This window comes from Pristis pectinata, chromosome 8 (assembly GCF_009764475.1).
Source record: "Pristis pectinata isolate sPriPec2 chromosome 8, sPriPec2.1.pri, whole genome shotgun sequence".
Lineage (NCBI taxonomy): Eukaryota > Metazoa > Chordata > Chondrichthyes > Rhinopristiformes > Pristidae > Pristis > Pristis pectinata.
Window position 1 is genome coordinate 96,970,614 of NC_067412.1, and position 14,670 is coordinate 96,985,283.

The 14,670-nt window shown below is 43.0% G+C and overlaps 1 non-coding gene across 1 annotated transcript; it reads right to left on the reverse strand.

The window, feature by feature from the left end:
• Window positions 1–5,225: 5,225 nt before the first annotated feature.
• trnas-aga (transfer RNA serine (anticodon AGA)) lies at window positions 5,226–5,307 on the reverse strand. Its single transcript has one exon. It is a non-coding gene; the product is annotated as a tRNA-Ser (tRNA).
• Window positions 5,308–14,670: the final 9,363 nt, after the last annotated feature.

The following is a 14,670-nucleotide window of genomic DNA, read 5'->3' on the forward strand; positions in this document are numbered from 1 at the left end:
GTGGTGACTAGAACTGCATGCAGTACTCCAGTTGCAGCTTATGCATGTTTCACAAAGTTTATCGTGATCTCTGTGTCTTATATTCTACGCCCCAGCCAATGAACGCAAGCATCTGTAGCTGTTACACGTTATTCTGCATTCTGTTATTGTTTTACCTTGTACTACCTCGATGCACTGTGTAACGAATTGATCGGTATACAAGAAGAGTTTTTCACTGTACCTCAGTACATGTGACAATAATAAACCAATTCTAATTCCAATCCTGCCTGACAAGCTGAATTCCTCCAGTAGCTTGTTTTTGTTTTGCACCAGCATCCAGTAAACCTTCTTCACCACCTTATCAACCTGTTCTGTGGGATGGAGGGAGAGAAGGGATTGAGGAGGTGGGTGCTGAGGGCATTAGATTGGGGAACAGAGGTGCTGCATTGCAAATGATGGGGCTGGGAGGCCCAAGGAGCACTGGGATGTCCTGTGCACTCCAGCTCCTGCTCGTACACATGGAACTCAGTGTTGGAACTTAAATCAACAACCAGAGGCCGAGGCTAGCATTCCTGAGACATGAGTTCAAATCCCACCATGGAATGTCAAGTCGAGCTTATTGTCATGTGAGGTACAACGAAAAACTTGCTTGCAGCAGCATCACATGGAATTTAAATTCAATTAATGATCTGAAATTTATGAAGGAAAATAAATTTATCTATCCTTTGTGAACATAAAACTGTTGCATAGCTGTTAGCGTAATGCTATTACAGTGCCAGCGTCCCGGGTTCAATTCCCGCTGCTGCCTGTAAGGATTTTGTCCATTCTCTCCGTGTCTGCGTGGGTTTCCTCTGGGTGCTCCGGATTCCTCCCACATTCCAAAGGTGTACAGGTTAGGAGCTGTGGGCATGCTATGTTGGTGCCGGAAGGGTGGCAACACTTGCGGGCCTGCCCCCCAGAACATTCTTAGCAATGCAAACAGATGTATTTCACTGTGTGTTTTGATGTACATGTGACTAATAAATAAATATAATAAATATCTAATGCCCTACAGGAGAGGAAATTTGCCAACTTTAACCAGCCCGGCCTGTATTAATTGATTCTGAAAGGGCTCAGCAAGCCACTCAGAGCAAAGGCAATATATTCCAGCCTCAACGGTCATCACACTTCTTGGAAAATGAAAGAATGAAAGAAACAGCTTCTTCTGGTGTCAGGCCGTGGACAATACAAGCACAACTTCAACATCACAGTGGTCAGGATTAATGAGTGCGTGCTTGATTCAAGACCAACTCTGGAACCCAAGCCTCAGCCGACTCAAAGTCAGCGAAGACAAGATATCACCCCTGGGAATGTCGGGACCCCAGGTAGCTTGACGTGGCGTGACCTTAGACTCTTCCCAAATGCACCGGTCGGGTGAGGGGTGGGAGAGGTTAAAATTGAGACTAGCACTCTTCTGATTGTGAACAGACCCCTGAGCAGCAAGAGTGAGCCTGGCACAGCATGAATCAGGACAGGCCACATTCTAATATCGGCAATGTCAAAACTGAGACTGTAGCATCGGACTTGGCGTCAACGTTCCAGCATCAGGTCCCCAGTGGAACGAGCATCAGCTCTTGTTTTTGGGCCAGACGGTTATCAATCTGCTTTGGGGCTGAAACCAGCAGGAACTATACTCAGTTCAGCCTTGGGTAAAAGTTTGTTTGGCATACCGTCCATACAGATCAATTTACTACACAGCGCATTAAGGTAGTACAAGGTAAAACAATACAGAATGCAGAGTAAAGTGTCACAGTTGCAGAGAAAGTGCAGTGCAGGTAGACAATAAGGTGCAAGGTCAAAGCGAGGTAGATTGTAAGGTCAAGAGTCTACCTTATCGTACTATGGAACTGTTCAATAGTCTTATAACATTGGGATAGAAGCTGTCCTTGAGCCTAGTGGTACGTGCTTTCAGGCTTTTGTATCTTCTGCCTGATGGGACGGGGGAGAAGAGAGAATGTCTGGGGTGGGTGGGGTCTTTGATTATGCTGGCTGCTTCACCAAGGCAGTGAGAGGTATAGAGTCCATGGAGGGGAAGCTGGTTTCTGTGACACGCTGGGCCACAACTCTCCGCAGTTTCTTGCAGTCCTGGGCAGAGCAGTTGGCATACCAAGCCATGATGCATCCAGATAGAATGCTTTTACGGTGAATCAATAAAAGTTGGTGAGGGCCAACGAGGACATGCTAAATTTCTTTACCCTCCTGAGGAAGTAGAGGTGCTGGTGAGCTTTCTTGGCCATGGCATCAACATGGTTGGACCAGGACAGGCTATTGGTGATGTTCACTCCTCAGAGCTTGAAACTCTCAACCATCTTGACCTCAGCACCGTTGATGTAAACAGGAGCATGTCATATTCTATTGTGTGATTACATTTTGTCTGTAAAATACATAAAAGGACTGGGTACAATTTTGTTGTTGTGTACAGTTTTGGTCGCCCCCATTATAGGAAAGACATCATTAAACATGGAAAGGGTGCAGAGAAGATTCACGAGAATGTTGCCAGGACTTGAGGGCCTGAGTTACAGGGAGAGGTTGGGCAGGCTAGGGTTTTATTCCTTGGAGTGCAGGAGATTGAGGGGTGCTCTTATAGAGCTGTATAAAATCATGAGGGGCATAGATAGGTTGAACACTCACAGTCTTCTTCCCAAGGAAGACGATGTAAAAATTTGAGGGCATAGGTTTAAGCTGAGAGGTGAAAGATTTAAAAGGGACCTCAGGGGAAGTGTGTGGTGCATGTACGAAATGAGCTGCCAGAGAAAGTGTTTGAAGCAGGTACAATAACAACATTCAGAGGACATTAGGATAAGTTCATGGATTGGAGGGGTTTTAAGGGATTTGGGTAAAATGCAGGCAAATGGGACTAGCTTGGTGGGCAGCTTGGTTGGCATGGATGAGTTGGGCAGAAGGGCCTGTGTCCATGCTGTATTGCTCTATGTGTCTATGATTCTATGACCTACATTTCTATAGCACCTTTCATACTCAGTGGATATAGACAGTGACATACTTTTGAGATGTTGGCACTGTTGTAAACACTGCAACCAACTTGCACAGAGAAAGCTCCCTCCAACATGATGGTATGAGGGTAATGTGATTCTATCTTGAAAACACTCATTGACTGAGCATTCAATACCTCTGGGACAGAAAGTTCCAACATTTCCCAACTCTCTGGGTGAAGAAGTTCCTCCTCATCTCAGAGCTAACTGCCCAAACCCTCACCTCAAGAACAAACCCCTAATTATAGATGCCCCATTCAAGAGGAAACAAACACTCAGCATATACCCCAATGAGAACTTTTGATATTTCAGCAAGATCACTGCTTATTCTTTTGAACATCAGAGAACATAGTTCTAGGACACTGGGGATAAATGTCCTGCTTTTCACAAGGGTCTCCATTTGTGAAGGGTACTGGGTCTTTATCTGAAAGGTGTGGTTCTGACAATGCTGTACTCCCTCAGTATGGCTATAGACCATCAGGTTCAACACTGAAGCCCCTTGCATGAAATTTGAAAAATTTGAACTCAAAGGCAAAAATTGATCCAGAGAGCAACTGGTAACTCTTGCACAGAGTATACTGACAAACTCCATCAGTTTTCTCAGGATTCCTTGCAATGTAGGTATTCTTCTCTCAAAGGGTTGTGAACCTTTGGACTTGTCTCCTCTGGAGTCCTGTGGATGCCATGTCATTGGATATATCCGGTGCGGTGGTAGACAGATTTTTGGGCTGCAGTGGCATCAGGTTCATGGGGATCAGGCAGGAATATGGAGCCGAGACCAAGATCAGCTCAACTGTGACCATATTGAAGGGCAGGGAAGGTTCGAGGGGTCGGATGGCCGAGTCCTGCTCTCATTTCTTATGGACACATGGATTGCGAGCAGAAGTAAGGGACTCTGCCCTCAAACTGCCATTGAATGACTGATCTAATTGCAACCTCATCTCTGCATACTCTGCCTGTTCATAGTAGTCACATACTCAAACAGCACGGAAACAGGGTCTTCAACCCAAGTTCAAGTTCAAGTTTATTGTCATGGGCATGCATACATAGGGTATAAATACCATGAAAATTAGGTTTTTGCAGCCGCAGCACATTACAAGACAGGGAAAAACATGAATTCACATAAATTTAAATTAGCATAAATTATGCATAACCCAACTCATCCACGCCGACCAAGTTGCCTACCTGAGCTAGTCCTATTTGCCGGTGTTTGGCTCATATCCCTCAAAACCTTTCCAATCCAAATGTCTTTTAAACCTTTCACTGGGGCAACCCTGTCCTCCTCCTATCAGAAATATTCCCTTCATCCTATCCAACCCACTCTGCACCTCCAAGCTAACTCCTTTTCTCTCTTTCCTATTGTGACAAGGGATCCTTCACTTGAATCATCAACTCTGTTCTCTCTCTATTGATGCTTTCTCGTATTTCTCGTATTTTGTGTTTTTATTTCAGATTTCCATTATGTGCAGTGATTTTGACTTTCACTCACTATTCTGAACATGTCTTTTTGACCTGAAACATACCTACCTGTGGTTTATACTTGGCTATTATCAACCTTCATTTATCCCATAGAGTAACTTCAGAGCCTTACCATTCAGCAGAATTAAATCAAAACATAAAGTAACTATTTTGGAAGTCGGAAGGGAGCAAAGTTGCTTCATGAATAATTTCTTCACATTCATTCCTGACTGATTTCTAAACAAAAGCCAGGGTAAGTTATCTGAAGTTCAGTAAGTAGAGTGCCTTCCATCCAAATCTGTTTCCTGCTCAGAGAGAGGTTGCTCAGATGTTAACGTTAGTTCACTTGAATAAAAGGTAAGATAAGATATCTTTATTAGTCACATGTACATCGAAACATACAGTGAAATGCATCATTGTGTAGAGTGTTCTGGAGACAGCCTGCAAGTGTCGCCATGCTTCCGACGCCAACATAGCATGCCCACAACTTCCTAACCCGTACGTCTTTGGAATGTGGGAGGAAACTGGAGCACCTGGAGGAAACCCACGCAGACACAGGGAAAACGTACAAACTCCTTACAGACAGCGGCCAGAATTGAACCTGGGTTGCTGGCGCTGTAATAGTATCACGCTAACCACTACACTACCGTGCCTGCCTTAAAAACGGTGTCATTTATGACATGGAAGTTTTACTCTGGGACCCAACAATCAACAGCTCCTCAAAATTACACCAGTTACTTCAGCCGGACCCGTTGCTCCCATAGTCGGCAGGATTCGAACCTACGCGGGGAAAACCCAATGGATTTCTAGTCCATCGCCTTATCCACTCGGCCACAACTACTGCGCTGACAGGAGATGTCTTTTATTGAAAAAATCAAAATACATCAGGAGCCAGAAATCTGAAATGAAAATAGATACAGGTAGAAACATCAGACAGGCTATTGCGAGCAGCTACATAGCATTCAGAAATCTCTAACTATGATTCACAACGTGAAGGGTTGAGAGCCTACATTTTTAATTGTTTACTCTTTGGCCTTGGAGGCAACTTTGTACAATTGTTGCATCATTAGAGAGGTTGTCGTTGGATTAGCCCATATTATCTGGGAAAAGAAATTAAATGCCAAAGGATTAGGTGAAAAGCAAGCAGATTGAGGAATGGGGCAATGGAGAATTACTGGGACTGTAGAGTGGGCAAGGATAGAGAGGTCAGTGAAGGACTAAGATTGTGGGACTGAATCATCTTGGACTCTGATATCCAAACTCTCTGTCCACCCAAATGCTAAAGGCCTGACAAGCTGACCCTCCGCACGTATTAGGTGCCTGACATGATGGAGTGGGCCAGGTAGGCCTCAGATCCCAGGTCCCGAGGCCCCACTCTGAGGTGACCTGATGAAGCAGCTGGAGGTGGTTGTGCTTAAGACACTGCTGAGGAAATCAAGCAATGATGCCCTGGGGCCGGGATAATTGACCTCCAACAACCAGAGCCATTTTCCTTTGTGCAAAGTACGGCTCTAATGACTGGAGTTTTCCTCTTGATTCCCATTGACTTCACTTTTATCCTTAATGCCACATCTATTCATCTCAATAATCTCCTTCATCCTTAGTATCGTAGAAATACATAGTGTGGAAGCATGTCTTGACCTGCCCATGGACTTCAACCATCCAGCACCCATCTACATTAATTCTGTTTTTCATCTTGCATCCACATAAATCTCCTCTCATCCCACACCACCACCTTATTCTACAAGGGAAATTTATAAAGAAATATAAAATTCTTGAAAAGATTTATTAATTTGATCATGGTCCACCATGTAATTACCATCTCGTTTACGAACTCTAATAATCTGATGTTTGGTCGAAGCAGCTTTCAGATGGTTGGCCAGTAATTTACCAGATTTATCACCATATATATAAAACTGAGTCCTAGTTTTGAGTAGTTGATTTTCAATTAGAGATGTTAATAATAAACTGTGTTGCAATTGAAGTTCAGTTTTCTTTTTATAAAGCTCCAAATTAGGAGCATCAAAGTATTTTTTATTGATTCCTTTAATCTTATCAACCAATATACGTAATTCATTATTAGTTCATTTTCTCAATCTAGCAGAGTATGAAGTAATTTGACCACGGATATAAGTTTTAAAGGTACCCCATAATATCCAACTGGAAATTTCTTCCGTAGAATTAGTTGAGAAGAAAAAGGAAATTTGTTCTTTAATAAATGAACAGTCTAAACATGGGAAATTTATAGGAAAAGGGTTAGATAGTGTGAGGGGTGGTTTGATGGATTGGCACAACATGGTGGGCTGAAGGCCTGTTTTGTGCTGTATGGTTCTATGGTTCTATGGTTTAATTAATCTACCAGCCCACACACCTTTGGGATCTGGGAGGATATCAGAACACCCTAGAGAAACTCAAGGGAGAACATGAAACCCCACAGAAACTGTGAGACATCAGCAGAAATCACAGGACCAATGTGATGTATACTAGAGGGCATGCATTAAGTTGAGAGGGGGAAAGTTAAAGGAGATGTGAGGGGCAAGTTTTTTACACAGAGTGTGGTGGGTGCCTGGGATAGTGGTGAAGTAGATACATAATGGTGTTTAAAAAGGCCTTTAGATAGTTAAATTCAAAGTCAAGTTTATTGTCCACATGCCCAAGTACATGTGTGCGCAGGTGTAATGAAAAACTTACTTGCAGCAGCATCACAGGCACAGAACATCAGATAAGCAGCATTCACAAGAAAAAACATAAATTATCCACAATTGTTATGAGAAATAACAGAATTAGAACAAAAAAAAAGTCCATTTTAGTTCAAAGTGATCAAAGTGGTCATAGTGTTGTTAAACTGTAGTGATTAGGGTTTTGCCAGTGGTTCAAGAACTGAAGAGTTGAAGGGATGTAGCGTTCTTGAACCTGGTGGTGTGGGGCTTCTGTACCTCCTGCCCGATGGGAGCTCTGAGAAGATGACATGGCCCGGATGGTGAGAATCTTTGATGATAGAATGTTGCTTCTTAAGGCAGCACCTCCTGTAGATGCTACCGATGGTGGGGAGGGATGTGCCCATGATGTATCGGGAAGAGTCCACTACTTTCTGCAGCATCTTACATTTGTGGTGTATAGGCACATGAATATGTTGGTAATGGAGGGATATGGATCATATGCAGGGAGATAGATTTAGTTTACTTTCAACATTGTGTTTGGTACAGATAATCGTGGCTGAGGGTTGATCCTGTGCTGTACTGTTCCATATTCTATGTTTTTGTGCCAAATCTAACATGGGACAGAATCAGTTGGCCGATTTTCCAGAAAGTAGATGACTAACATCGAGAAAGCACGGACAATGGAGCCCCAAACTTGCCAACACTTGCATGAATGATTGCCAATAATTCACCTGCACTGCTGGCGGTTTTCAAGCAAAATATGATTGCGAACCGATTATGTGTTTTGCGTCTTCTTGTCATGTTAAATATACTGCATAATTACAAGTTGTTGTTGTAGGTGGTAAATTGGGTTGAATACAACAAACAAATCAAAGTAATTTTGGACTGGATTCTGTCCAGATTGTACCTTGTTCATTATTATTATTTTGATGTACAACAGATGGAAGTTTTACTGCAATCAACAGAAATGTCAAGTCCGTAAGCAGATGAGATTAATATGAAGAAAAAGCAATCTTGCTACATCCCTGTTTTAGACAGGTGTGGCTACCGATGGGATGCAGGGACTAGAGAGAAGGAGTAAAGGGTCAACAACTTAAGAGAAAAACACTAAAGGAAAGACATCATTCCATCACAGTTATGCACGAAAAGTGCTGGAGGAACTCAGCAGGTCAGGCTGACTTCTGGTAACCCCAACCCCTTCTTTTTCTTCCCCCCCCCCCACTCCTTTGTCTTCCCTTATTCCTGTGGCTCCCTCCCCACCACCTTGATGACCTGCCCATCTCCTCTCCTCCCCTCCCCCATCCTTTATTCCATGGTCCACTGCCCTCTCCTACCGGATTCCTTCTTCTTCAGCTCACAGCCTCTTCTACCTCTCACCTTATTACATCTTCCCCCCTCCCCCACCCACCTACCTTCCCCCTCTCACCTGGACTCACCTGTCCCCTGCCTGCGTGTGCTCCTCCCCCTCTCCCTCCCCCTCCCTTCTTATTCGGCTTCTGTCCTCTTCCTTTCCTGTCCTGATGAAGGGTCTTCGGCCCGAAACGTCGACTGTTATTTCCCTCCATGGATGCTGCCTGACCTGCTGAGTTCTTCCAGCAATTTTTATATATTGCTCCAGATTCCAGCATTTGCAGAATTTTTTGTGACTCCATCATAGTGTCATAATCAAAACAAAATTAATTTTGCTGAAGTTAACTATAATTTTTTAATACCTGATATCCTAAGAGATTAAAATATTCACAGAAAGGGTACATCAGTTTTATCTACAGGAGGCGCTGCCTCAAGAAGGTAACATCTATCATCAAAGATCCCCACCATCCGGGCTATGCCATCTTCTCGCATCTACCATCGGGCAGGAGGTACAGAAGCCTGAAGCCCCACACCATCAGTTTCAGGAACACCTACTTCCCTTCAACCATACATTTCTTGAACCAACCGGCACAACCCTAATCACTACAGTTTAGCAACACAATATGGTATTGGTATTGGTTTATTATTGTCACTTGTACTGCAGTACAGTGAAAAACTTGTCTTGCATACCGTTCATACAGGTCAATATTACACAGTGCATTGAGGTAGTACAGGGTAAAAACAATAACAGAATACAGAGTAAAGTGTCACAGCTACAGGGAAGTGCATTGCAGGTAGACAATAAGGTGCAAGGTCAAACAAGGTAGATTGTGAGGTTAGAGTCCATCTCATCGTATAAGGGAACCGTTCAATAGTCTTATTACTGTGGAACAGAAGCTGTCCTTGATCCTGGTGGTACGTGCCCTCAGGCTCCTGTATCTTCTGCCTGATGGAAGAGGAGAGAGGAGAGAATGTCCCAGGTGGGAGAGGTCTTTGACCACTTTGCACCAAAATCGACTTTGTTATTTTTTGATCTAATTGGGTTCTTGTAAAACTTATGTATTATTTATGATTAACTCATGTTTTATAGAACATAGAATACTACAGCACAGTACAGGCCCTTCAGCCCACATTGTTGTGCTGACATTTTATCTTGTGAATAAACAACATTTCTTGTGAATGCTGCTAATATGCTGCTTATATGCCTGTGATGCTGCTGCAAGTAAGTTTTTCATTGCACCTGTGCACACATGTACTTGTGCATCTGACAATAAACTCCACTTTGACTTTGAAAAGGGTTTATAACAAAATTGGCAGAAAAATGCTTGTGCTGAATTATTTCTAGAAAACTAACTTTATTACTTTTATTTCAGAGATTAGCGTTTCACAGCCCTGACTATTTCTGTTCTCCCTGGTTAAATGTGAAAGCTGTGGTTGATCCCAGGTACATCATTACTATAAGCCAAGACAACACTGATTTCCCTCCAACTTAGACAGCAAGGACCACACATTTGAGTGGTGAGAATGTGCATTATTTTTGCCCAGTAAGAATTGCTGGATAGTAATCAGCTGTGGCTTCAAATCATTGACAGATACTGTTTAAATTCATCCAGTATCTGGTAGTTGGTTTGATCCTTTAATTGATGGATAGCCAATTGAAGAGAACGTTGTTGGATTTTCCCTCTGGGATCTGAGTTGGAATGTAATACAGATTATTAGGATGAGAATTACCAACCCCTGCACTCTGATTGCTGTGGAGCTTTCTAAGTGTCAAGAGTTTGAGAAATGTGGAGGTTTGCACAGAGCAGAACTACACAGATCTAGCCACTAATTGGGTTGTTTCTACACACAAACCAACACCATGAGATGTGCAAGAAATGGTAATTGTATTCCAGTGGGTTGCCAGGTGTTCTAATCAAACTTTAATCTCAGGCTGTATCTTGGCTCAATTCCTGTCCCCTGTCCCTTGAGAGGAAAGTGACACACCACCTTCTTGAAACACCACAGTATGTGTGTGTGGTGAAGGTACTCCATTGGTACAGTTAGGGAGGTAAGTTCTGTTGGTGATCCATCTAAAACTGGTGATCTATATATGTCATGATCCATAGGTTTAGAGAGAATGTGGAAAGAATGTTGATCAAAACAAGTCCTTGAGGGAAGTGGAATGTGCAGGTTCGACGTGATCCTACTAACCAGCACAAGGCTATGGATCAAGTCCTGCTAAATAGGAAGGATACCATTAAGCTGGAAAGAGTGCAGAGGAGATCTACAAGGACGTTGCCGGGACTCAAGGGGCTGAGTTATGGAGAGAGGTCGAGCGGGTTGGGAGTTTTGTCAGTGAAGTGTGGGAGAATGAGGGGTGATCTTACAGAGGAGTATAACACTAAGAGGGGCATAGATAGGGTGAATGCACACAGTCTTTTTCCCAGGGTTGGGGAATCAAGATTTAGAGGGCATAGGTTTAAGGTGAGGGGGAGAGATTTAATAGGAACCCGAGGGGCAAATGAGCTGCCAGAGGAAGTAGTTGAGGCAGGTACATTAGCATTTAAAAGTACTTGGACAGGTGCATGGATAGGAGAGGTTTAGAGGGATATGGACCAAACACAGGCAAATGGGACAAGTTTAGATGGGAATCTTGGTCGGCATGGACCAGTTGGGCCGAAGGGCCTGCTTCTGTGCTGTATGACTCTGCGACTCTATGACTGCTGTGACTTTGAATGGGCCACATGGAGACTGGAACTATAGATGTAAAGGGTCTTTATTCAGCACGATGAGCAGGCATTCTTCAACAATCTTGCTTGGAGAACCTCTGGAGAATCTCTCTGAATTCAAAATACAATGTATTCTTCAAGACCAAAGATAACACCAGATGATTCAATACAGTTTCAACTTCAACATTTTGAGTGTGGACAAATGGCTGCGTAGAATTATGTATGGAAGCACATCTCAACTGATAAGAACACCTCTGCATATTCAAACACATTTTTTGGGAATCCAGACACCCAAAACAACTTTCCTTTACACTGCATTGAGAGATGGCTCCCTCTCTGCAGACAATGGTGTGTATTCATGCAGCTATCCATGTTTTAGGTTGAAGACTGGCTTTTGTTTCTATTGATGATTGTTATCCACCTAACTTTTGAAGTATGGCTCATATTTAATAGACTCCATGCCTTGAGACACAAGAAACTACAGATGCACGGATTCTGGAGCAACAAACAATCTGCTGAAGAAACTCAGTGGGTGAGCAGCATCTGTGAGGGGGAAAGGAATTCTGTATGTGTGGCTGAACTGAAACAGAAAGAAGGGAAACAGAAATAACCCAGAGACCGTGAAGCAAGAGGGTGAAGGACTATTAGGAAGCAATGATATGGGATTGGTTGCTTGAATACAAGATGTGCCACAGGATGAGACAATGTCTACTCACCTTCCTGAGAGATAAAGGGCAAGGGATCCAGCTAGCATGTCCAGTTGGAACTGAGAGAGAAGATCCTCAAAAACAAACAGATGTTCAGGATGGCGAGAGGCCAGTAGAACCGTGGTAGATGTGACACAAACGTGACACCTGCCACTGGTCAACTGACCAGTCACTGGGAACTGAAGTGAGAGACATTGATGCATTTGAGAAATTGGACTCATTTTGAGAGCTGGCACTTATTCAATGTGTTTCATCTTCTTGACATTAAAACTCCCAACTAAAACCTCAAACCTCAAGAATGTTTGATTGTGTGTTTTTTCTCTCTAAAATGCCTTATTAGCCTTTCAGATTGTTTTTCAATTCATAATGAGTAAAATACAACCACAGTAAACAAATAACATGTTCAGTGAAGGATAAATTTAGTGGATTCCAGTTCATTAATAAAAGCACTTTCATGAAAGAAATAAATTCAGCAATGTAAATACTTCACAATGCATCAGTATCAAGTTCTGTGAGCATTTGACTGTTGCAGTAAGGTAGTTTAAGATAATATTGTTAACATAGGACTGGCATCATTAAAATAATGATTTACCCTGTGTTAAGCCTTGGTTCCATTGTTAGCACATCTGCTTTCGGGGTTAGAAAGTTCAAGGCCTCCTCCAGAAATCTAAGCACAAAACTCTTGGCTAATGCTCTGGTGCTGTTATTTCGGGAGCACTGCCTTGCACTGTCTGAAGTGTTATATTTCAGCTGAAATGCTTAATCAAGTCCCTGTCAGCTCTCTGAAATGGAATGTTCTATAGCCTGATTTTAAAGAGGAGCTGAGTATTCTCTTTGGCATCCTAACCAATATTTGATCAACATCAATAAAACAGACTATTTGGCCTTCATCCCATTGTGGTTTCTGGGATATTGTTGTGCAAACTTTGGGCATGGCTTTCCCTACATTATTTAGTGACTGAACTTCAAAGCTGCTTCATTAGCTGTAGGGTGCCTTGAGATATCGTTAATTTGCAAAGGACTTGGATTTTGAATTTTAAGTAAAACTTGATAATAATTTTTAATCCGCACAGAGGAATTGAAAGAACAGAAGGTCAGGAATTTCTTGTGTGCCCTAACTGTGCAGTGTATGTGAGTTACATTGAAATTTGGTGTGAATCAATGTAAATTAAATTCAGAAACACTTAATGCATCAAGAGAAGACAAGCATCATCATCTGTGACTTTGGACTGTCTAGTGTCTGGTCTGGGAATGAACACTGCAGCTGAATGATTAGACCCTTTGGTGTAGCGGACTAATGGCTTCTTATGAACTGTACCATTGAGGAGCAGGCACCATTTATGGTCAGCACTTTCAAAAGGGGAGCCAAGCTTGTTGTCTAAGGATCCTGAGTGAATGGAGGTCAAAAACACTCCACTGGTTGCATCATGGCCTGGTATGGCAATTCCAATGCACAGGAACGCAAGAGGCTGCAGGGAGTAGTGGATGCAGCCTGGTCCATCACGGGCACAGCCCTCCCCACCATTGACAGCATCTACAGGAGGTGCTGCCTCAAGAAGGTGGCATCTTTCATCAAGGATCCCCACTATCTGGGTTATGCCATCATCTTGCTGTTACCATCGGGAAGGAGGTACAGAAGCCTGAAGTTCCACACCACCAGGTTCAGGAACAGTTACTTCCCTTAGGTTCTTGAACTGACCTGCACAACCCTGACCCTACCTTAGCAACGGAACACTATGGACCACCTCTTGCACTATCAAGGACTTGTGTCCTTGGCATATTTTCGTCAATTGTCAATCTTGACAATTTTGTGTCAATTGTGTCTTTTTTTCTCTCTCTCTTCACTGTCTGGTATAATTTACGTAAAACTTATGCTCTGTGTGTTGTCTGTACCTACGTGCCTGTGATGCTGCCTCAAGCAAGTTTTTCATTGTACTTATACCTCACTGTGCTTGTACACATGACAATAAACTTGACTTGATTCCAAGTTACTGAGGAACCATGAGATACGAACCTGGTTTCACATTGTTGAATCAACAGAACTTACCTTATTGTGTGACCCTCTCCAACAATCATTTGGAGTGTAAGTGTGTTGACTGAAAGACTGTCCAAAACTGTAGTCTGCCCTAAAGCGACTTGACAAAGGCGATGAAGCATTGTAATTACATGGGCAGTGGAATCAACATGCTGGTGCGCTGGACAGTTTGAAAGCAGACTCATTGGCATGGTCCATAGGATATACAAGGTACAGGACTGGCAAATGCCTGAAACTCACCACCTCAAGATTCAAGGTTCAAGGTTCAAGGTACTTGATTGTCATTCACCCATATGCTATAAGAACACAGGGAGGAACAAAATGTCGTTTCCCCCAGACTCACACGACAGAGGACATACATAGAACAGAGGACATGCAATAAACACAGACAGAGAAATCGTGCAAGTACAAATAGTGCAAAAAATGGTATGTACAGAATACAAAATTAGTGCAGGGTTAGTGCAAAACCGAGTTGGATGAAGAAAATACAGAACTCAGTGTGTTGCATGAAATGTATAAACATCTTCAGCAGCAGCCAAAGTTCTTATACACCGTTGTGCAAACCAAGGCTTTTGACGCGGCATTTGTCTGAAACTGTCTCCAGGGTATTCAGGAGCCTGACAGCTTGGGGGATAAAACCGTTGTACAGTCTAGTAGTTCTGGCCCGGATGCTCCAGTACTGCTTGCCAGACGGCAGTGGGACAGATAGGTCGTGGGAGGGATGAGAAGGGTCATCTATGA